The sequence below is a fragment of the Cetorhinus maximus genome, chromosome 14 (assembly GCF_964194155.1).
Source record: "Cetorhinus maximus chromosome 14, sCetMax3.hap1.1, whole genome shotgun sequence".
Classification (NCBI taxonomy): Eukaryota; Metazoa; Chordata; class Chondrichthyes; order Lamniformes; family Cetorhinidae; genus Cetorhinus; species Cetorhinus maximus.
This window is the reverse complement of record NC_135892.1, coordinates 105,595,151-105,617,212: the sequence shown is the minus strand read 5'-3', so window position 1 is coordinate 105,617,212 and position 22,062 is coordinate 105,595,151. Positions and strand designations below refer to the sequence as shown.

General features: G+C 45.6%; 1 long non-coding RNA gene across 1 annotated transcript in view; it reads left to right on the top strand.

Moving 5' to 3' along the window:
• The first annotated feature begins 1,860 nt into the window (after window positions 1-1,860).
• The window catches only part of LOC144689917 (uncharacterized), a 34,267-nt gene continuing 14,065 nt past the window's right edge, over window positions 1,861-22,062 (top strand). The window contains exon 1 of the long non-coding RNA XR_013578734.1: window positions 1,861-3,296. This is a non-coding gene — a long non-coding RNA (uncharacterized LOC144689917). The remainder of the gene's footprint in view (window positions 3,297-22,062) is intronic.

Below are 22,062 nucleotides of genomic sequence, written 5' to 3'. Positions count from 1 at the left end.
GATTTATTCATGTGAACCATTCACCCCTCCTTTAATATTGCACCATTTGGAAATTGTCCTAAAGAAATTTATACTTAGGCACAATAGGTTATGTATAAGTGACTTTGCATAAGGTGTTTGAGTTGGAAAGGTGTCCAAAGTTCCAAAAATGTGCTCAAATATTTACCAGGTTTGTCTTTAGACAATCCCATTGAAACTTTTACCATGTGATACATAGACTTCAGTTTAGGATGACGAAAACAGTAAACTCCTGTAAGGCTATTGCTCTGCAGTCAGCTGTTAGAATAGGTAATCAGACAATGTAATGAATGGGATGTCGTATTGTATTCTGTAGACTGCCGTGATGCAGCCACAGAAAACTTCCAAATGGTGAGAGCTTGCTACGTGATTAGTATTTATTATAAGAGATAAATGTGATGGTGAGTGAGTACAAGGTAGTAATCACTGTCATCTCCTGGACCTTTTGAATAATTGCCACCTTGTGATACACTCCCAGTCATGTATTATGCTATATAAAGTAGCAGCTTGAAGCTGTAATGACAGGAAGCTCAATTGTGAAAGTTTGCAATTGTTTTTGTGATTAGCTCCATGTTTGCCATTCAATTCAATGGGACAAGTGTACCTCTATGTTATTGAAAGAAAGTACTGAGTAAACATGTTTTGAACTCCAAAAGCCTTTGGAGATATTCTCAAACGTGAAATCCTAAATCCAAAGTTCAAAGTACCTATTTTGATTTTCTCTGCGGGGCATACTGCAAATATTGACACAGGGTCACCCTGGGCTGAGTTTTACCAGCCCCCTGGAGATGGGCTGGGAGGTGGGAGTGCTGGTAGAATGGCAGCAGGAGATGTCAAGCAGGAAGCCTGTTGCCTTCCCACCGCCACTGCATATTCCCAGAAACGGGAAGAGCAGCAGCGTGGCTGCCTGCTGACTGGAGGCGGACAGACGATTAACTCCACAGCTCCTACGTTACAGCAGTAGGAAGTCATTCAAAGACACTTCATTGGCTGTAAAATGATTTGGGACGTCCTGGAGGTTATGAAAGGTGCTATATAAATGCAAGTTCTTTCTAGTACATACAGGCAACAAAATCTGGTCCAAAAAAAAAACTTGAGGAGCTGCCTGTCCGCAATCCCCAGCATGAATTCTGGGGAATGAGCCCACCTCCTTTAGCTGGCTTGCCCTGCTTTAATTTTGTTTGGGCGAGGGCCCTTTAATTAGCACGCGGGGTGGGGACTTCCATCCAGCTCCAGGAGGACGCCCGACCCGCGCCCCGCCCCCCCATGGAGCTGCCGGCCAATCGGAGGCTTGTAGCTCTGCGCGCCCGGCAGCGCCGAGTAGGGAGTGGTGGCCACTCTTGGTAGTGCAGGCAGGCCAGGCCAGGCCAAGTTCAGTTCAGGCCAAGATGTCGCCGAGGCCAGGCTGACAGGTCCCAGCGAGCGGGGTGTAGGGGGCATGTTGAGGGCAGGGACCCCTCCCCCCTTTCACTGACCAGGATTAAACGTGCCAGGCTGGGCATAGGCCTCTCTCACTGCCCGTTGTTGTCATTGTCAGACTTTTAATTCCAGAATCTTCTCGAATTCTAGATTTTTACCACCTGCTGAGGCGGGAATCGAACCAGGGTCCCCAGAGCATCATACTCTAGGTTACCATAGCACTACACCACTGCCTGTAACCCCCAACCCCCACTCACTGCCTGATGTATGGAAGCAGCAGTGGGACGAGGCCCTTAATTTAGGCATTGAACCCACCCAACTGCGCCCCGGCTGCCCATAGAATGGCGGTGGGGGCCGGGGTGGGTGGACCGGCCGGCGGCAGGTACATCGCCGATGGCACGGTGCCCTAATTTACAGGTCCGCTCACAGCCACGGCCCGTAAAACTCAACCCTTCGAACAGCTTGAGAAACTGTACCCAGAGCATGTCCGAAACAGACAGAATTCTGCTGACTTGATGACCTCAGGAAGGACCTTACAAAGCCCATGAGCTCGGGGACTGTATGTTGGTGAACAAAGGGACATGAATCTGTCCTATTTGTGTTCTTCAACAATAGACTGTTATTGTACTGTCCATACTCACATAGCCAGCACACAAATGAGCACGTAAAAGCCAACCAGGCTTTTTCATGAGCAGTGATATCAATCAGCACTTTTCTTTTAAAAAAAATTACTAAGCAGATGGTCTAACGTCTTAATGGAGTCCTGTCAAGAATAACAGGTCCCATGGGATGGAATGCCTACGATGCGGCTTCCCTCAGCATATTTTTGAGCTCAAAGTTTAGTCAGGAGATAGGTTATAGGAAATCGAGCGCTCAATTGACTCTTACAAGATAAAGAATATGTCAACAGAACACAGCGCAGGCAAAAGATTGAAAGCAGAAAATAAATCACAGTCAAGGAGTTCTGGAGATGGCAAAATCAACCTGGTTTTATGTTGAAATCCCAGCTTTACACCCAGGGTTGCAGGATGAAAATCTACCCACAGGTGTCTTCAGTTTCTTGACACTAAACCACCGCTATCATATCTGTCATATGGGAGGACTGTCGATCAAACGCTACTGTCCTTCTTGAAGCCAGCTCCACAAGCATTCAGGCAAAACCCCTGTAAAGTCAACTTTGATGGACTGGTCACTGTGTCCAGATGGCTGAAAAGCATCTCCCCCACCAGATCCTGTTTTCTCAAATTGCAAATGGCCAGAGTGCCAGGAGATGGCAAAAAAAACCACTACAAAGACATTCTGAAGCTCTCCTTGAAGCCCGGCAATATTGACATTAATAACTGTGAGGAGCTTGCTACCAATTGTTCAAAATGGCGACAACATGTCCATCAAACTGCTACATGCTTTGAGTCCAAACATCCTAATGATGAAGCAGAGCGGCAGCCGAGAAGGAAAGAAAATGAAGCAAATCCTGCGCTCTGGATCCCACTAACTCATGGGACGTCCTGCCCCATGTGCCCGAAGATCTGCGGGTCGAGAATCAACCTGTCCAGTCACATGATGACCCATGGCAGAAACTCGCCAACCTGAGTAGACGTCTCGAATCGAGGGACGGCCAAGACAATGACGACTGTCATATCCTTAGGAATCAGTGTGAAACTTTATATTCTGTCACAGGAAGAGGAGCTGTTTTATTTTGCCCTGATGCTACAACAGGGATATATCATAGATTTAGCTGAGAAAAAGCAAGCATTAGAGACTTGTGACACTTGTGTATTTCATGGGGTAATTTCAACCACAAGCAAAATATACTTCACAAGTGATTGTTGGAAATAAAAGACTTTATATGAACTTTGCAGGTAAGGTTTAGGATAAAGTGAATAACATAATCTGTTCATTCATCACCAGATAAACTTCAGTTCTTTAAGGTGTATTTTAACAGGGTTTGCGTTAATAAGGGCAAGAACATTGTCTGTAAACACAACAGACTCCTGCATTCCCAGGTATTTCAGTACCACGGGGTTTGAAACTGTTCACATTGCCGTAACATCATTCAATCTTCCATCCTTGATGCCTTTTAGTATCGGAATAGCCAGGTCAAATACGAGAGTCTGCCATAAGGCTGGCCTGATGTGTAGGTCATAAGCTCTGACCTCGATGACCTACATGTGCTCCTGGTTCAGCAATACCTCGATTTCAAAATTCCCATCAAATCCATCCATGGCCTTGCTCCTCTCTACCTCGGTAATTCCTCTCTTTGCACACCCTCGTGCCCCCTACTTTAACTGCTCCACCATTGGTGGACATGCCTTCAGCTGCTAAGGGGCTAAGCTCTGGAATTCGCTCCCTAAACTGCTCTGCCCGTCTATCTCTTCTCTTTTGAAAAGTTCCTTAAAAACTCTCTCTTTGACCAAGTTTTTGGCCACATAATATCTTCCTATGTGGCTCAGTGTCAAATTTTGTTTGGTAACTCTCCTGTGAAGCACCATGGGATGTCTTTCTAGGTTAAAGGTGCTACACAAATGTAAACAGTTACTGAGGAGACCTCGGTCCCCTTTTTTGAAGAACATTAGTGAAGTTGGATTTTTCCAGCGCCTTTTATGATTTTTTTTGGGTATTGGCCCACAGAATACTTTGTAACTTGAACTCATGACATCTCAAAGGCCCAGTACCATAAACACTAAATCACTCTATTCTAATAATGAACAATATCAAATTGGGAAGTAATTATAGACTTACAACCTGCCCTGACACGTGGTGTTCATTTGGATGTGATAAATCAATACCCAAACACTTATATTAGGCCATTCTTTATCGAATGCTAATTTACTGCAATTATCTGGGAGAGAAACACAAATCATTGCCATTAGCATAACTTTGACATAAAACAAATAAACTGTACGATGCCATTCAGTCCCCATAAATGGAATAGCCTCAGGGATGCTCGTTACATAATTCTTCCTCTGAAACAAATTTAGGAAGGCGGATAAACCCAGCAAAGGAGTATTGTAACCATGACAACTAAAGTACTAGGGAAAAAAGTCCAGTCTGTGACTGAGGGGTCTAAATCTGAACCAATGGGTCTGGGGATCCAACAAAAATTCCCCTTCCCCGTGAGGGGCCAAGCTGAACATCTTCCGCGATTCGAGGCAATGGAATCCAAAAAATGCGTTCTAGAATCAGAGAATGGTCACAGGTACTGAAGGAAGCCATTAGGCCCAGTTCTCTATAAGTGCTACTCAGCCAGCCCCTGTAGCCCTGCAAATTTTCTCTCTTCAGGTAATTATCCAATTCCCCTTTGAAAGCCACAATTGAATCTTCCACCACCGCACTCTCAGGCAGTGCATTCTAGATCCACTGGGAGAGAGTGTGGGATAGTGACAGATTCAATTGTAGTTTATCGTCTGAATCAAATTGAAACAGCCAGAAATTTAAATAAGGGTAACTTTCTTTTTAGAGAGAACAGAAATGGAGTTCTTGCGATATTGAGGGTTAGCTTAGAAAACGGATATATTTTATTCCACAGAACACTAACTGAGAACAACAAACATTGGTGCTCAAAATCATATCAGAAGTAAAAAGCTAGTAAGTAGCTATCTATTTATCTCTCATTTGTGGGACAGTCCAGAACTCGGGGCCAAGATAATCACAAATAAATCCAAAGCGAATTGAGGAGAAATTTCTTTGCTCAGCGAGCAGAACTTGCCTGCCACAGGAGTGGTTGAACAAATAAAATAGATGCAATTAATTATTGTGTTATTTAAATTAGACGAGTACTTTTTTTATTCATTCACAGAATGTGAGCGTTACTGATAAGCTTTTATTGCCCCTGGAGAGTGGTGGTGATTGTCTTCTTGAATATAACTGAGTGGCTTGCTAGGCCATTTCAGAAGGCAGTCAACAATATTTTTGGATCTCGGGTCACATATAGGCCAGACCAGGTAAAGGCAGCAGATTTCCTTTCCCATAGAACATTAGTGAACTAGTTTCTATAACAACCTGGTGGTTTCATAGTCGCCACTATTGATAGTAGTTTTTAATTCCAGCCTTATTTAATTAATGGGAGTTTCATCTCAAGGGAGGATATTAAGCTTTTCACAAAGCCAAATGCTTCATACAATGGCCTAAATTTTCAGCTCGGCAGGCGGGTGCGATTGGCATCCCAGGAGTGGTCAGGAAACGGACTGCTGACCACGATCGGCCCCCAACCGCGATTTCACGCCGGCTGGCCAATTAACGGCTAGCCAGCGTGAAGCACACGCTGAAAAGCTCAGCGCTGCTGGGGTGGGGGCGGGAGGAGGGCAGGTGATGACATTTCCGCGGGTGTGGGCGAGCGCTGACAGAAAGCTCCCTGAAGGCTGAGAGCACAAGCAGAGAGCTGCCTCAGGGAGCTGCAGACCCGAAAACCATGAAATAAAGTTTTGAAAATCAGGAAATAAATGTCCAAGCATCACAATCAGGCACCTGAACATATAGATGATAAAAACGCTGTCCACAGATTTTTATTTTTATTTTATTTAATAACGGAAACGTCATTCCTGCCCTTGGATGAGGTTTGATGAAAAATGCAAAGTCCGTGTGGCTGATTCACCCGTCCGCCAACCATAAGGTTGGACAGACCATGAAAAATCGAAGACAATTGCACCATTAATGGGCTTAATTGCCTTCTTAATTGTCGGCGGGAACGCTTCCGACTTTTGCACGTGCCCGCCGATCGAAATATCGTGGGGTGACGCCGGGACGCTCGCCAGATGTCTTCTCGCGCAATCCTACGCCCAATCGGGTCGGGTGCGCACCCGCCCACGGTATGTAAAATTCTGCCCAATGTACCCATGTCAATCTTGAGAAGATTGCATCCTTGGACACCAATGCTAAATTCCTCAAAGGGCGCCGCATTTGTAAAGGCTAGTTTGGATTTTTTTTTTGTTGTGAAAGTTGTTTTCAGGCAAGTCACATCTGTCACTCTTTTTGTAGAAAGTTAAAACGTCTCTCACATTTCCTACCACATCTGGTGGCAACTGCTGCAGTCTTTTAATTCACTGTAAACCCCAAAAAAAACTTGTCCCCAATCCTTCTCTCACAAGAAAGGGTAATAAGGGCTCATGGAGTTGAGGGTAATATTTTAGCATGGATGGAGGATCGGTTAACAGATAGAAAAACAGAAAGTGGGCATAAACGAGGCTTTTGAAGTTGCCAGGAAATGATTAGTGGAGTGCCACAAGGATCAGTGCTGGGGCCTCAGCTATTTACAATCTATATTAATGACTTAGATGAAGAGACAGAGAGTAATGCTGATAGCAAGCTAGGTGGGAAGGTAAGCTGTGGGGAGGACACAGAGAGGCTGCAAAGAGATGTAGGCAGATTCCTTCAGTGGGAAACAAAATGACAGCTGATGTATAATGTAGGGAAGTGTAAAGTTATTCCCTGTTGTAAGGATTGAAGAGCTGAATTTTTTTTTAAAAGGTGAGAAACTTGTAAGTGTTGATGTTCAAAGAAACTTGGGTATGCTTGTACAAGGAATACAAAAAGTTAGCATGCAAGTACAGCAAGGAATTAAGAAGGCAAATGGCATGTCAGCCTTTACTGCAAGGGGATTGGAGACAAGAATAAAGAAGTCTTGCTACAATTGTAGAGGGTTTCGGTGAGACCACATCTGAAATACTGTGTGCAGTTTTGGTCTTCACATCTAAGAAAGGATATACAGCCATTGGAGGCGGCATAGTGAAGGATCACTAAATTGGTCAGATTAATTATTAATTGTCATTAATAGATCAGAGAGCCATAACTGTCAATCAAGCTTTGTTTTCTCTGGGGATTAGGTGTTTTGGTACCCAAAAGGATGCCTGGGCTCTCAGCCGGGAATACATATTGAGGCTTGGCTGAGAGCCCAGAAATGCATTAGCCTGTTGAAACAACTGAACCCCAGGGAAAATATTGCTTGATTGGCTCTCTGATCTATGCTGTCAATTGCACAATGTTTATTTAAATAAGATAGAGGTTTCAAGTGCTTGTGGTTTCAGCTACTTTAAAAGGTCTGGATGACTGACACTTTTATTGGGCTGTAGTGAAAATGATCATTTTTAAGAAAGTGGAAAGTTATCAGTGAATGACTTTTTAAAAGATTTTTTTTCACATCCTACTGTCACTATAGCATTCATTGCTTCTATACAGTGTGTATTGGGTGAATGAGTATGGAAGTGCCATAGCTTGCCATAGGGGCATGAGGGGCCATTGCGGTTGTTTGGGGGCATCCCTTGGCATGATGGGCTATAGTGGGTGGGTGGGGGGCATCCTTTGGCATGGGGGGGCATGAGAAGGACCTTTAGAACTTACCTTTCAAAAGGTTCTCTCATGCAGACTCTGATTCATGGCACCCCTGAATTGGTGTGAACCACGATTCTTTGAAAAGCTAAAATAGCTGGAAAACTCAGCAGGTCTGACAGCGTCTGTGGAGAAGAAGACAGAGCTGACGTTTCGAGTCTAGCTATTTTTGTTTTTGTTTCAGATTTCCAGCACCTGCAGTATTTTGCTTTTATCTTTGAAAAACTAGTCTGACTCCATGAAAATTGAAGAGGACTAGGAAATGCCTATCCCCACAATACAGCCAGTCAGGTCAGGAGTGCAGGATGCGGGCTCGTGACCCGAACCAGCCTATACCCTTAAAAACACTGTTAAAAATCATAAATCCTGGGAATGGGGTCAGGAATCCTGGAATCGGTTCCCGGCTCCCATTTTAAAAAGGTCCGCAGTGCCTCCCCAACTCCTCATAAGTCCAGTCCTAAGGCTGCAACACTGTAAATAGATTCAGAGCTTTGTTGAGAAAGAGAAGTGAAGCTCAGCCACTTCTTTGGCAAACCCCTCATCTCTGAAGCATCTCCATAGTATTTTGGGGCAATGTTCCTCAACTAAAATCTGAAGTAGCTTGTCAGAGGTTCTCGGCATTCCAGAATTCTGTCAATAGCCAGTAATAGAGAAAGCCACCTTGTTGCAATGTACCTAAATAGATTTCTCTCCTTCACTTCAACCAAGTCACAGAACTCCCTCAAATGCTCTGCTCTGCTCACAGGAATGCTGAAGTGAGCAAATACCTTGAGAATGAAGTTATCTGCATCGACGTCAAGGTTTCCAACAGTGTACCTTGTTGCAGTGTGCAAATTATGAGCCAAACAGTTGGCTGTAGTAATATCCTACTGGGCACCTTCCAGTTTTTGGTAAACACTGTTACACTTTCCATAATTAACACTTGCATCGTCAGCGGAAAGTCTCCAAAGGCTGAGATTGAAGGCACTGAGTTTGGATAATATTCCTGCTGTGATTGCTTCCGAGGCATTCTGGCCATCAGCATAGAACTCCAACAGTAAATGCTGGGCTCCTTTCTCAAACATATCTCAAATCTCAGGGGAAGCACTTTGTTGCATCTTGTTTGAGGCATCAAGTTACCGAAAGGGAAAAAAAATCTTTTTCTTTCATGTAACCCAAGTGCTTCTGTACAGAATGTGGCACTAGGCAAGAACATTCTCGCTCAGTGTTTTCGCCTATGTTTTCCTACGTCAGGTCTCTCACCACAGAGGAGTCACTGTAGATTTTTAATCGACTTTTACTCTGCAGTCAATGCTCATATAAAACCAGTGGTGCCTCACGTCGTGGCAGACCAGACTGGTTCAGCAGCAGTCACCCTATCATACTGAGGCAACACAGGTAATTTAAAAAGAGATCTCGAAGATGATGTGCCTGCGCTTCACGTGTTTAAGTTGTGCTTTTCTATGTGATGCTTTCCCAACTCCTGCCTTTTGCTATGAAATCATATTCCTTTGACCATTTTGAATTGAATGGCATCTTTTGCTTGGGCATTTTGCATCAGTAATGAGAAAGATAATGTTTACACGTTCATCGCGACGTAAGCATCAAGCGTAGCATAAGGACACGCACACAGATAGGTCCAATAGGATCTTTGCTGGCACTTGCAGGACCAATCTAATTGTGATGTTAAATGACATTGATATTAACCAATGAAGATTAAAGGCTGGGCATTTTCAAATTAAAAATACCTGGCGTAAGGAGCATCAGGTACTGACAATGGACAGATCAGCTGCAAACCGGACTGTCCAGTATAAAACCAGACGAATTAACGACCACCCTAGTTTGAAGTATGCTATCAATGTTTGTTGATTTTTGGCAGGATGCAACTGCATTGCCTGATCACCTAACCTTATCGTAGTTGCAATTATAAATGTTGATTCGGTTACATAGAAAGATTGGAGAAGTTGGGACCTATCCTCGGAGAAGAGAAGATTGAGAGGAGATATGATAACATGAGGGGCCTGGACAGAGTAGATAGGGAGAAACTGTTCCCACTGGTGGAAGGATCGAGAACCAGAGGGCACAGATTTAAGGTAATTGGCAAAAGAAACAATGGCGACATGAGGAAAAACTTTTTCATGCAGTGAATGGTTAGAATCTAGAATGCACTGCCTGAGAGTGTGGTGGAAACTTTCGTCTGAAAAGGAAGAATGTGCAGGGCTATGGGGAAAAGGGAGGGGAGTGGCACCAGGTGACTTGCTCCTTCAGAAGGCCAGCACCGACATGACAGGCTGAATGGCCTCCTTCTGTGCTCTAACTATTCTATGATACTATGCTTTCAGTGGATTCTGGCTAGAATTCTAACATCAAATGATGAATAATGGGCAAATAGGTTAGCTTTTGGCTACAGAAGCATTAGCCAGTGGTAGTGTGATAGAGAACGAGAAGTTTGTGGTGGCATTATTGTTTCAAGAAACTTTGTGCAGTAAAATTGAGTTACTCTTCACTTCTTTATCGGACGATTCACAAGTAATTAATCACTTGCATGTTTTGCTGAGGACATTGCGATTAATTGTCGTATTGTGCTAATTTGACCTAAATCTGACACTTCATTGTGTGCCTTCATTTGCAAACACTGTACAACATAAACAGATTGTCAACTGTTCATTCAAAAATACTTTTTAGCAGCTGAACATTTCAGGGTAACTTTAACCAGCTGAGCAGCGCATGAGAACTGACTGAGCAATGCATTGGGGCCATGTAAACAAAAGGCTATTATCACTCAGTGCTGGGTGAGGCCACTGATGGAAGATGCTTTCTGAATTGAAGCCAAGAACATTACGGGTCTTAAGTTTGGTATTCATTTCACTTAATTTATATTTGGAAACAGAGGCGTATTGATTAACCAAAATTGCTCTGAATTAATAAAACAGGATTAACCAAGTAGGGTTGCCAACTGTGATTAAATATATTCCTGGTGGTTTCATCACACGACTTGCCCGCACACTCCAGCCAATAGTCAGCCAACACATCCATCCTTGTGATGCACTGCCTTCCTATGCCAACTGGAAAGCAAGAAGACTCATTACCCAATTGGATGCTGCTTGACTGTCAGGCAAACAGCCTTTTCCCCCCCATTTTCAATATTTTAGTATCTGGTAAATAGAAATGTTCAAAGAAAATGACAAAAAAAAATCTTTTTTAATGTCCCGATGATTTTTCTCCAGGGTTGCAAACAGCAGTGTCCTGGAGATTGATCGTCAATTCCTGGAAACTCTAGGCCAATCCTGGAGGGTTGGCAACCCTATAACTGTGTGTATGGTCTAAACCAGCGTGGATTAAAATGATCTGACCATGAATTCTTATTTGTAAAATCTCTTCTGTATCTTGATATTGAAAGTGATTCAAAGCACAGTACAAATCGATGTTACTACAGTGACTACACTTCTTGCTACCTCATTCGCTCTGGGACATACCAAAACTATGAAAGTCGTTTCCTTCCTGTACCATAGACCACAAGGGGCTGTAGATATCTCTCAGTTAGAGACAGAGAGAGAGAGAGAAGTGGTTATTGCTTGAGGGGCCCTACTCTGCATTAAGCATGGCTGGGAATCTCTGTCCCACTCTTTACCGCCTGCCATGGCAGTATCGGAAGGATTAGCAGGTTGATCATCAACCTGTTTGGTTGCGTCATGCATGCTCGTGAGAGGCTTTATATAAAATGAAAACTTCTTTTTCTATCTTACATAAATTCTGGTAGATAGATTACGGCAATTAGGCTAATTCTTAACCAGGTTCTTGCACACTCTGCAATAGTGCATATGGCTGCTCAATTATTTCACCTATTGGAACTGGTGTGAAACTGCTGAAATAAAAAGATAATTGGCTATGAGCTGCATGCGCCCTTCTGTGCTTTGATGCTAGAAGTAACTTTGACTTTAATGAAGCAGGCAACACAATTGCATTTGATGAATTGATATTCGTTCAATTTGGAATAGTTTCCACAACATATGTTTGTAAGATGGGAGCTGTACCAAAGGCCACAGTCACAAGACCAAATTTATAGAGCACTTTTAATGACCTCAGGACATCTGAAAGTGTTTTAGCCAAATAAATACTTTTGAAGTGTAGTCTGCCGGAATTTTCTGGCCCTATTGGCATTGGGCGTCATGGCGGGGATGGGGGGTGGCGGGGGGGCGGGTGTTGGGGGAGCAGTATGGCGAGAAATTGGTTTCGTGTCAGCGTGAAAGCACTGTGGGATCATCTGGTGGTGTTCGTCATTGCGGAATGCGAATCCTGCTGGAGGCCGGCACGAATCTGCTTTGTATCCCACTAATGGGATGCAAAGTAAGGCTCGACTGGAATCACCTCACCACATCAGACTTACCGTTACGCCGGCCCAGAACATGTCTGGACAAGTGTGACATGCAGAAGTTGGAACTTACCGTTAGGGCCTTGCTCAGATCACAGACATCCGAGGTGCGGAAGATGCTGGACCCCTACAGCTACCAGACCCTGGACATATATGTGCATCGCATGCTGGATAGATTCTCATGGACATGGCTCTGCCATGAAGCAGCTCTCAGAAGGTGGGAGGTCTGTGTTGATGTTTTGGGTTGGCTTCGGAACATAACAGTCTTGGCCATGGGCTGCTACTGATGAGTACAGGGGGAGGAGAGTGTAATGCTGCAAGTGGGGAGGTAGGTATAATGGGGAGGAAAGTGTAAGGGAAGGAATTCGGAGGGGGGAAGGAGTCCGGGGGGAGGAATGTGTCCCGGGGCAAGAGGGAGTTTGGAAAAGGGAAGGAGTCCAGGGGGAAGGAGGGAGTAAAGGTGGAGGAGGCAGTAAGTGGTGGGAGATGTCCAGGTGAACATGCAAGGGAGGGGCCTGTGAAGTCAGTGCCTCCTGGGGAGCGAACTGAGGGTGGGCGTGGTAGGAGGGAATGTGAGTATGAGAGGGGGCAGAGGAAGCCGGGAGGGCGAGGGTGAGTCAGTAGCAGTAGAAGGGACGGCGAGGGTGATTGGTGGGGACTTGGAGGCAGATACGGACCCTGGTAGTGGGATGTAGGAGGTTGGGGAGATAAATGTAGATGGGGTGGGATTCGTAGAAGATAGGGAACATGCACGTTCACCTGGACATCCTGGTAAGATAAGGGTTCTGGTTGATAGGTGACGATGGGGAGGTGGAAGGTGATGTCAGGGTGCTCGACAGTGATGGGAAAAGGACATGGGTAATTGAGGGAAAGGAAAGGACGGGAGTTGAGCAAAAATCTGACTATGACCATCGTCAAAATCGAAAGGGAGCAGAGTCTCATGCTGGGCGGGAACAGGTGCTGCATCAGAGTGTGATCAGTGGGTGGGAGGAGATACAAGTCAGCTCAGGGGGACAACTGAAAGAGGCAGTCGGCAGGCAGCATTGAAAAGGCTTGGGACTGTGAGATGAGTGTGATGGATGAACGCTCCGCATGCTTGGGAGGGTGCATGCACAAGGCTCCGAAAGGTCTTGCCACATGCACACTTCTCACTCCAGAATCACTCATGGTCTGGCTGCGTACGGCTGAACTGCTAGTGGATTGGGGGTGGGGGAATGCAGTGGGAGGACTTGCAAAGCCTGTTAATGAAGCTGATAGACAACATTACACATTATTCAGTGAAAGTGAATATATTTTCAAATTATAAAGTGACAAAATGTGTTCCCCGTGCAACCACTTGTGATCAGAATTTCTTACCTTTTCTAGGCCTGCCATTTCTTCTAGGTGCTGCCCTGACATCCGCAGCATGGGTGGAGACAGCCTGTGCAATGGTTGGTCCTGTTGCCTCTGATGACTTCAGCATGGGTCCTCTGGAGAGCTGAAGGCTTGAGGGCCCCAGTTTGCTTTGGCTGTCCTCCTGTGGGCCAGCTGCTCCATCTGCGATGACATAGGATGAATGCTGAGGGGGTCACAGGCAAAGGGGACTCAGAGGGAGAGGATAGCCTCTGAGATTCCTGATTGAATGATCCAGGGGTGTCCAGTTGTTGCTGCTCCTCCTCCATTCTGGCGCCCGGGGGCCCCGCCCTGACTCCTTGAGGGGAAGGAGCACCTAGAGGGAAATCAAGGTGCCCCATTTCCCTCTCGTGTTGCCACTGCAGGAACTCACTCATGGCTACTGCAATGGAGTGCAGGTTTGTGTGCATCTCTGCGTTCTGCTGGACCAGGGTCTCCATGGCGCCTGCCATCTTTCCCATGGAGACTTCCATGCATGTACATGTGGGCACCACTTCATCAGAGAGCAGGCAGGCGCACTACTCTAACTCATCTGCCACTCTGTTGATGGCTTCCAACAGCTCTACATGATGTTCACATGCCTTCTGCTGACTTTCCACGATGAGTTGGAAGGCCGAATCCAGAAGCTCGTCATCTGACTCAGTCTTCACAGATGTCTGTTCCCCAGCAGTCCTCTGGGTGCCAGGGAGCTCGGCTGAACCTGCCTTCTCCTGCGGCGGATACATGTCTGTGCAGTGACCACCAGATTGCAAACCTAAGCCTGCTCTAGATCTAATCCCACTGCAGTGTGTGCGTCTGTCCGCGCTGGTGGAGCATGTGGGTAAGTGCTAGGACGGGTTTTCCAGGCTGCTTATTTCCAGCTCTTCAACAGAGGAGGTGTCCTCTTGGCTGGAGGTGAGGACCTGGATGGAGCTGAGGGATTGGCTGGTTGAGGGCGTGCTCACTTGGCAGAGCTCCCTGTGAAACAAAGTAGAGATGGTCAGTGCATGGCAGCAGGGTCAAGATTATGTGACAAGAACAGGAGAGAGAGAGCAGCCACAGTTGCATTGAGAGAGGGATGATGTGGTGCAGGATCCTCATGTGGGTGTTCGCCGCCGAACTCACCATTGCTGCAGGCACGATCCACGTCCTCACCAGTCAGCACGATAGCACGAACCTAAAAATGAGTGCGGGGCCTAATGTGGACCACTCCACCACTGGTCTGGAACCTCTCCCTCCTGTTGTGAGCCAGCCCCTCCTGCATGGAAACAGATGGAGAGAGTGTGCGCGGGACACATGGCACTGTGTGGAATGTTTGTGTGGTGAGCGGAGCCATGGACGGGCTCCAGAGGGTATGAGTCTGATGGAGATGTGAGAGTGTTATCCCCTGAGGTATGAGATCCCTGTGTGTTGGGTGATGGGTTGGGAGTGTGAGTTGGGAGTGATGAGGTGGTTGACATTTCCTGGCAGAATGGATGAGGCCATTCATCCTCTTCCTGCATTGGTTGGCTGACCACCACTGCCGCCGCTTCCCAGGTTGGATTGGTGACTCTGGTGGACCTCCTGCGGCCAGAGCAGGGGTCAAGGGCATTGTGACAGTCTTCCAATGGACCCAGCAGATGCCCCAGAGAGGCATCGCTAAATCTGGGGGCTACCGTCTTCTTTGCTTTTGGGGCCATCTGTCGCCTGGAGCAGTCTTGGTCTAGAGGCATGAAGTAGACATGCGCTCTGAAGCGCTTTAAATATGGCGCCCAGAGTGAAGAAGCGCTGAGGTCCCAGTGGGACAGGCAAATCCGAGCTTGCCCACCAGCGATCTGGCGTGTTTCCCGTGAATGCATTATTAATGAGGCGGCACGTGCCAGGAATGGGACGATGTGCTGCGGAAACTCACCATTGCAGCCAGCGGGTAAAACAACTTTTATCCCGCCCGCTACTGCGCTTTGTGCAAATCTGGGACAATTCTGCCCACGGTTTTAATTTAGGAAATGTAGCAGCGAACTCCCACAAATAGCAATGCGATGATGATGGAATAATTGAATAGTGATGTTGACTGAAGAATAAATATTGGCCAGGACACCAGGGATAACTTCCCTGCTCTTCCTGGAAATAGTGTCATGGGATATTTTACATCCACCTAAGAGGGCAGATGGGGCCACAGTTAAACATCTCATCTGAAAGACAGCGCCTCCAACAGTGCAGCACACCCTCGGTATTGCATTGCAGTGTCAGCCTAGATTTTTGTTCTCAAGTGTCTGGAATGGAATTTGAACTCACGGCCTCCTGACTTAGGGGCAAGAGTGCTACCCACAGACCCATAGCAGGAGGGAAAGTCAAAATGGAAGAGTCAGATAGGGCAAGGCTCCGAATGGGTTTGGAGACGAGAAATTGGGATTTTCAATTTAATACATGGAGTAACAATGAGGCGAGCGAGAGATCAGCAACTGAGACTGAGTGCCAGACAGGGAATGTGGCAGCTGAGTTTGTGCAAGTTTTTCGAGGTCGCAAAAGATAGGAGATTGTCCCAGATTATTTCTGGAAGGAGGGAAATGCAAGTGAAGTGCTGCTTCATTTGAAAGGAGTGTTTGGGCCCTTGGACGATGAGGAGGGGGGAAGTAAAAGGGCAGGTGTAACACCTTCTGCGGTTGCGTGGGAAGGTGCCGTGGGAGGGGGTTGAGGTGTAGGGGGTGATGGATTATTTCTGATTATTTCCAGATTATTTCTGATAGCTAATGCAGGAATGGCACAGCCTCTCGTCTCATCCACCAGAAAATGTTATTTCCTTCAGACTAACTCGTGATTTATAAATAGCAGATAGAAATGCTGTGGCAATTATTGAACAATAATCGTTGCTTCTAATCATCAGCGTATGATCAAGGCTCACAGCTGTGATATCCGAAAAGCTGATGCAGAATGGGCAAGCACTAAATCACAAAGGCTTCAGTCTGACTATCTGTAATTGTGTTCCCTGTGAAGAATTCCTCACAGATCTCTTTATCTAATTCAACAAGAGAATTTCACACTCTCTTTCTTGATGCCTCTGTGTTATAAAAAAAAAATTAGATCTTATTCCACTTCAGGACCAATCAAAATAGCCGAACAAAGACTCTGGCATAGACACACACATTGCCCTTTAGTACTGCATTGAACAGCAGAGGCATAAAAAACCGGATTATTCAGTTAAAGCAATAGGGTCCACATGCTCCAACAGCACATTGGATAAACACAGAGGTCTTACTAAAATCAATTGAAACGCAGCCAAGTAATAAAATGGAAATGCTATGTGAAAAATAGCTACATTAATACACTGATGGTGTCACAACATTGACATACTACTATTGTTTCAGCACAGACTCTGTTTCAAATCCAAGCTCTGCCTTTTCATTGCATGACTGCATTCTGTATAATTTACATTTTCATTTAAATTTGTCTTCACCTTTCCCTACCAACTTCCATTCCTCCTCGCGCCTCTCAACTTCACTCTTACCCACATGAGCTTACCCTCACTCATAATTATGGTCACCTCTTCGATCTCGCCGTGTTCCGCAGTTCCATTTCCCCATACATGACCTCTGTGAAGGGGAAGCTTGCACATCGTTATCTCTGGGAGCCATTAACGACCCTCTGTGGAATGCACAGGCCAAATTCAAAGGCCTTCATAACCCAGGCTGGTCAACACAAGTCTGCTCATCTGCTAAGACAAAGGGCCCTACAATCTTCCTTTCAATTCTTAATAGTTGAGACATCTACCAATCTCAGGGATCCAGACGAGGGATACACATCCCTTGTCAAAGACAGTGTGGAGAGGTGGGAGTCATGTGGCATGGGCCTCTGGCTTGTTGAAACAGTAATATTGCTTTGCTGAACTGCATAGTCTCAATCTGCTGTTTACCATCTGACTGACAGCCTCTCAGAAAAGGAACTCTGCCCAGGTTGGATACCGGGCCCCATCTACACTGCCTCTACTGGAAATTCTGTAACATCACCTGCAAGACTGTTTCATCTCTATGCACCTATCTCATCATGTGACGTCAACACCACTGGAAAAGTGAATTATACAGCAATGGTTTTCAACCTACCGACCTCCGTGAAGGAATACCTCACTGGATTTTGATTCTGAACTCTGGAACCCATGTAAAACAATATTTCTTTTTTCTGTGGTCTCTGCACTGTAAATCCTTTGTTTCTCTATCCCTCTCTTTACTTTCGGAGTGTGGAGACAAAGTTGCGATGCTCCTTTCATGTTTTGAGTGTGTACATATAAACTAACTCTTTGGGTTCATCCTATCTCGAGTTTGCTATGGGGCTATTAATAGAAAATTGGATTGCACCAAAATCAAAAGGTTGGGAAATATGTCACTGCTTATCAAGAGTCACTGCTTACAGCCAGTTGGGAGAGGGGAAATTAATACTGTTTAACAACTCCCCTTGTGTCTGTAATACATTGTTAATGTTTGTTAATGACATTGTTACATTGTTAAGGTTTGTTACTGTCAATTACACTGTTAGGGTTGATAGGTATTAATTGTCTTTGGGCACATATAAATAGGGGGCAGCTGGGACACTGGGCTGAGTGGGAGGCAAGCTGTGAGACTGAACAAATCAATAAGCTCTCTCAATAAAGAAATGCCCTGTGTCTTGATTTTGGCTTCACAAACAAGCCTGGATCCTGTTAACAGGAAGCACTCTCATTTCCCTGCTCTAGTCTTGCCAAAAGTACATGGAAGTCCTATTTAATGATGTAAACTTGGCTCCTGTTGTCCTTCCAGTGCACTTTTTTGGGTGGTGGGCTTCAACAACTGAAACAGGTTATGCTTCAGTTTTACAGGACACTGGCGAGACCACATCTGGAATACTGTGTACAGTACTGGTCTCCTTTTTAAAGGAAGGATGTAAAAGCATTAGAAGCATTTCTGAGAAGGTTTACTAAACTAATAGCAGGAATGGGCAGGTTATTTATGAGGAAAGATAGGACAGACTAGGCTTGTATCCTCTGGAGTTTAGAAGAGTAAGAGGCAACTTAATTGAAATCCTAAGGGGTCTTGACAGGGTCGATGTGGAGAGGATGTTTCCTGGTGGGAGAATCTAGAACTAGGGGGCACTATTTAAAAATAAAGGGTCACCCATTTAAGACAGAGATGAAAAGAAATTTTTTCTCTCAGAGGGTAGTGAGTCTTTGAAACTCCCTTACTCAAAAGTTAGTGGAAGCAGAGTCTTTGAATGTTTTCAAGGCAAAGCTAGATAGATTCTTGATAAACAAGTGGGCGAAGGGTTACTGGAAGGTTACAGTCAGGTCAGCCATGATCTTATTGAATGGCAGAACAGGCTCGAAGGCTGAGTGGCCTACTCCTGCTCCTAGTTTGTATGTAACACAACCTCCTTTAAGCCCCACTGCAACTTTCCCAAACTCCTATCTGATGTCTTTATACTTCCCATCCTTTATAGCTTCCTTCCTCATTTCCCCATCAGCTCACTTACTTCTTCCATGAAAGGCTACAATGTGCTTCCTCAACCCTGTCCTGACCAACACATTTCACTTCCTCACTTCTTATGCTCATCAATATGTGATGTTTTATCATGAGAAACGGGCATTAGGCCCTAAAAATTGGTTAGACTTAGAGGCTTTCCCGTGTCTATTGGCGCATGAGACAGTCAAATCCAAATGTTTATATCTATTTCCATAGCCAGTTCTTCCTGGAACAGGTTGCTAGCCTGTCACCAGAGGCTATAGCTTGAGGGGTGCCGCTCTGTATCAAGCATGGCTGACCAGGAAACTCTCCCACTCTTACCACCCGCCATAGGCATATTGGAAGCATTTAGAGGCTGATAACCAATCTGTTTGACTGTGGTTTGAATGCACCTTCCGTGACCATTAAGTCCTGAAGTGGGACTTGAACCTGGGGCTTCTGGCCCAGCGGTAGGGACATTACCCACTGCGCCTCCAGACCCCCAAAAATTAGTTAAATGCACTTTATAAATAGAACTTCTTGTTTTTGCTGTGGAGTGTGCTTTGAACTGCTTCCAGACATCTGATTAATCTCTGTAACTCACCAGAATTATGGTGATGAAGCCTGAGGCCCAATTTGGAACAAGCCTTGGGCTCTCCGGCTTTTGTTCCTTTAAAGACCTTGAAGACCCGAACAACATCCTTCCTGAACTTTCCCTTATCCAGAATAAAGACTCGCAACCTTGTGTCTTGCTCCAGCTCTTTGAAAACTCAGTCCAGGGCCAGGATTTTCTGGTTGTTGGGTGGACTCAGCGGGGGCAAGTGGGAGCAGCCGTGAAATGGACCCACCGCCCGAGATCGGGCCCTGACCGCGATTTCATGCTGGCTGGCCGAGTGCTGCAGCACTCAGTGCTACTGGGGTCGGGGCAGGAGGAGCGCAAGCGCATGGGTGCACACAGTAAAAGTTCCCTGAGGCACAGAGCTGCCTCAGGGAGCTGAAGAATTTTATCAATAAAAATAAAGAATTTTAAAATAATGAAAATATGTTGCTTCATGTGACTGTGTCACATGAGCAGGGACATGTAAAATACGAGTGCAAAAAGTTTTTTTTTAATCGCTGGACAAAACCTCATCCCACCCATGGATGAGGTTTCGCCAAGAATTGCAAAGGCCGCTTGACCTTTGCGTCCGCCCGCTGACCAAACAGTTAGACGGTCAGCGAAAAATTCCTATCAATTAGTTAACTAAGGGCCTTAATAGGCCGCTTAATTGTTGACAGGCGTGCTGCCAACTCGCACGCGCCCTCGCTGACCGAAATATCGTGCAATGACGTCGGGACACTCACCTGACGTCATTGCACATCATTTTACGCCCGCTCGACAAGCCAAAAATTCTGCCCTAGGAGATGAGAGGCACTTTATTTGAAAAATAAATGGTCAATGAATATCAAAACACAGACACATTTGTTTTCTGTGTTCAATACATTTGGATCAACCACAATCTTATTGAATGGCAGGAGGATGAGGAGCTGAGTGGCCTACCCCTGTTCCTTTGTCTGACATTTCCCACCACCCTGACATCCCTATTTGCGCCCCCCCCCTCTAATCCCAGGACCTACCTGGGGCCTGTTGCTGGCCTCACTATGGACCCAAATTGCCAGGTCATGCAACGCCTCAATTTTAAATTTCTCATCCTTATATTGAATTCCCTCCATGGCCTCACCACCCCCACCCCCATCTCTGTAACCTTCACCCCACAACCCTCTGAAATATTTGTACTCATTCAAATTCTTGCCTCTTGAGCATTCCCTATTTTAATTGCTCCATCATTGGTGAGCATGCTTTCTGCTGCCTAGGCCCTTTAGTCATTGTCAGGTGCTATCTACAGTAGAGCTATCCTGATCAGATTATGTAATTGATTAATGAGCCCTAACAGACGTTAATAGTTTCTGGCTATTCTGTATGTTTGGCAGCTGTATACTCAGTCGATTAGTAATCAATTATATAATTAAGATGGATTTTTTCCTTGAAAGAAACAGAAACCATTATAGAATCATATAATGTTACAGCACAGGAGGCCATTCGGTCCATCGTGACTGTGCTGGCTCTTAAGAGCTATCCAATTAGTTCCACACCCCTACTCTTTCCCCATAGTCCAGTAATTTTTTTTCTCTGCAGGTATTTATCCAATTCGCTTTCTCTCTTGATTCTCTTCCTGCATCTCGAGATACATGAGGCAGATGAAGCACATCCTTACATCAGTCTTCCATAGCTTGTTTTCCCTGAAACAGGTTGCTAGCCTCTCGCCGAAATCAATAGTAAGAGGCTAGAGTAAATTGGGCCTACAGTCTCTGGAGTTTAGAAGAACGAGAGGCAATCTCATTGAAACATTCAAATTCTGAAGGGGCCCGAAAGGGTGGACACAGAGATTGTTTCCGCTGGTCAAGGAACCTAAAACACGGGCAACAGTCTCAGGATATTGGGACAATCATTTAGGACTGAGATAAGGAGAAATTACTTCAATCCAAGGGTAGTAAATCATCAGAATTCTCTCCCCCAGAGGGTTATGGATCCTCCATCATTGAATACATTTAAGGCTGGGGTAGACAGATTTTTGCTCTCTCAGAGAATCAAGGGATATTTATCTGGTCCTGATTCTCTCTCAGGTATTTAACCGCCCAATGTCTCTCTCTCTCTCTCTGGTAATTACCTGCCCTTTGTCTCGCTCTCGGGTATTTACCCACCCATCTCTCTCGGGTATTTACCTAGCCCTGTGTCTCTCTCTCTCTCTCTCGGGTATTTACCCGGCTGTGTGTGTCTTTCTCTCTCTCTCAGGTATTTACCCGGCTGTGTGTGTGTGTCTCTCTCTCAGGTATTTACCTGTCCTGTCTTCCTCTCTCTCTTGGGTATTTACCCGGCTCTGTCTCTCTTGGGTATTTATCCAGCCCTGTCGCTCTCTCTTGGGTATTTACCCGGCCCTGTCTGTTTCTCTCTCTCCTTCTCGGGCATTTATCCGGTCCTGTCTCTCTCTCTATCTCTCGGGTATTTACCTGCCCTGTCTCTCTCTCTCTCTCCCCCAGGTATTTATCCGGTCCTGTCTTTCTCCCGGGTATTTACCCGGCCCTGTCCCTCTCTCTCTC